This window comes from Pseudophryne corroboree, chromosome 8 (assembly GCF_028390025.1).
Source record: "Pseudophryne corroboree isolate aPseCor3 chromosome 8, aPseCor3.hap2, whole genome shotgun sequence".
Lineage (NCBI taxonomy): Eukaryota > Metazoa > Chordata > Amphibia > Anura > Myobatrachidae > Pseudophryne > Pseudophryne corroboree.
Window position 1 is genome coordinate 36,344,947 of NC_086451.1, and position 2,844 is coordinate 36,347,790.

A 2,844-nucleotide genomic window follows, 5' to 3' on the forward strand; every position below is an offset into this window, starting at 1 on the left:
GTTTTGGTATTCACTTCATTACTGCTGCTGTTTTAGATTTTCTTGCTACGTGTCAGCCATTTTGTTACACATATATTTCTCTAACGTCCTAGTGGATGCTGGGGACTCCGTAAGGACCATGGGGAATAGACGGGCTCCGCAGGAGACTGGGCACTCTAAAGAAAGATTCAGTACTATCTGGTGTGCACTGTCTCCTCCCTCTATGCCCCTCCTCCAGACCTCAGTTAGAATCTGTGCCCGGCCAGAGCTGGGTGCTCCTAGTGGGCTCTCCTGAGCTTGCTAGAAAAGAAAGTATTTTGTCAGGTTTTTTATTTTCAGAGAGCTTCTGCTGGCAACAGACTCTCTGCTACAAGGGAATGAGGGGAGAGAAGCAAACCTACTAACTGTGGCTAGGTTGCGCTTCTGGACACCATTAGCTCCAGAGGGATCGAACACAGGAACCTAACCTTGATTGTCCGTTCCCGGAGCCGCGCCGCCGTCCCCCTCGCAGAGCCAGAAGTACAGCAGCAGCAGAAGCAAGAAGACATCGAAATCGGCGGCAGAAGACTCCTGTCTTCACTAAAGGTAGCGCACAGCACTGCAGCTGTGCGCCATTGCTCCCGAAGCACACCCACACACTCCGGTCACTGTAGAGTGCAGGGCGCAGGGGGTGGCGCCCTGGGCAGCAATTAAGATACCTGATGGCAAAAGTATACATATATACAGTCAGGCACTGTATATATGTACGAGCCCCCGCCATTTTTACACATAAGAAGCGGGACAGAAGCCCGCTGCTGAGGGGGCGGGGCCTTCTTCCTCAGCACACCAGCGCCATTTTCTCTTCACAGCTCCGCTGGAAGGACGCTCCCCAGGCTCTCCCCTGCAGTATATCAGGTGCAATAGAGGGTAAAAAAGAGAGGGGGGGGGCACATAAATTTAGGCGCAGATATATATATATATATATATATATATATATATATATATATATATATATATATAAAAACAGCAGCTACTGGGTAAACACTAAGGTACTGTGTAATCCCTGGGTTATATAGCGATGGGGTGTGTGCTGGCATACTCTCTCTGTCTCTCCAAAGGGCCTTGTGGGGGAACTGTCTTCAAATAGAGCATCCCCTGTGTGTGTGGTGTGTCGGTACGTGTGTCGACATGTCTGAGGTAAAAGGCTCCCCTAAGGAGGAGATAGAGCAAATATGTGTGTGAGAGGGTGTCTCCGTCGACAACGCCGACACCTGTTTGGATATGTGTAAGTGCTAAGGTGAATTTATTGCACAAAGGATTAGAGAACAGACAGGAAATCTACCCATGTCTGTCCCTATGGCACAGAGACCTTCAGAGTCTCACAATGCTCACTATCCAAAATAATAAACACGGATATCGACACGGAGTTTGACTCCAGTGTAGACTACGATAATGCAAAGTTACAGCCAAGATGGCTGAAAGGTATTCAATATATGATTATTGTAATAAAAGATGATTTGCATATCACTGATGACTCATTTATCCCTGACACAAGGGTACACATGTTAAGGGGAAGATAGCTGAGGTAAATTTCCCTCCTCTCATAAGGAAAAAGAGCGGGAATCTCCAGACAAGAGACTGCAGCTTCCCACAAAAAATTCTCAGGCAGTATCCTTTCCTCACTAGGGCCAGGATGTGTTGAGAATCTTCCCCTAGGGTGTCCTGTTTGCACAGACGGTAGCACTAGCTATTCTCAGGGATCCTGCAGATAGCGTGCACATTCTAGTATACTACTCAGACCGGCGACTGTGTCGGCATGGGTTTATAGCGCTGTGGCAGCGTGGACAGGTACCTTATCAGCAGAGATTGAGACCCTAGTATGCATATAGATATGACGAAAGCTGAAATACAGCTGAAACGTTACCTTCAATTCAGGGCGTAGTCTCTGTCATTATTTCGAATATAGAAGGTCCCTAGGAGTGCCACCGATTTGCATACATATTTCGGCATACAGCCACGGAAGGCACCGGGGCGGTTGGACTTGCAAGCTGAGTGCCGGTCGTATGGTTGTTTATATATAGATATATATATATATATATATATATATATATATATATATTAAAGATGCTTTCTTAAGTGATAGATATATAATTATAAAACATGCCCAAAGAGACATGAGTATACTGGGTCCTAGAGTCAAAGCTATGTCGATTTCTGCTTGACGTGTCCTGTAGAATATGCAATGGACAGATGATGCCGACTTAAGAGGCATGTGGAAGGCTGAGGATTGTGTGGGGAAGGGTTCTCAGACCTGGTCTACACAGCTATAGCTGGTAATTCTGGTATTTTGCCTTATATTCCTGCACAGCCTAGGAAAGCAATAGCTAGTTCCCAGGAACAGAAGTACTCCCCGGCCTCTACAAAAATCCACCGCATGACGCTGGGGCACGCCTTCGTAAGTTCAGCCACAAGCGGGTTCAATCCCTGTTAGATCCCTGGGCAATAGATATTGTGTCTCAGGGATACAAGCTGGACTTTGGGAAGATGCCCCCTCACCGACGGCCCTGCCGGCTTCCCCCCATGAGAGGGAAACAGTGTTAACTGCAATTCATAAATTGTATCTTCAACAGGTGGTGGTCAAGGTTCCCCTCCTTCGACAAGGAGGGGGTTATTATTCGACCAGGTTGTAGTCCAGAAACCAGACGGTTCGGTCGGACCCATATTGAATTTAAAATCCCTGAACATATACCTGAAAGGGTTCAAGATGGACTCGCTAAGAGCGGTTATTGCAAGCCTGAAAGGGGGAGATTTTATGGTTACTCGGGACATAAAGGATGCATACCTTCATGTCCCCATTGTCACGATCCGGGTATCTGGACGCCATTA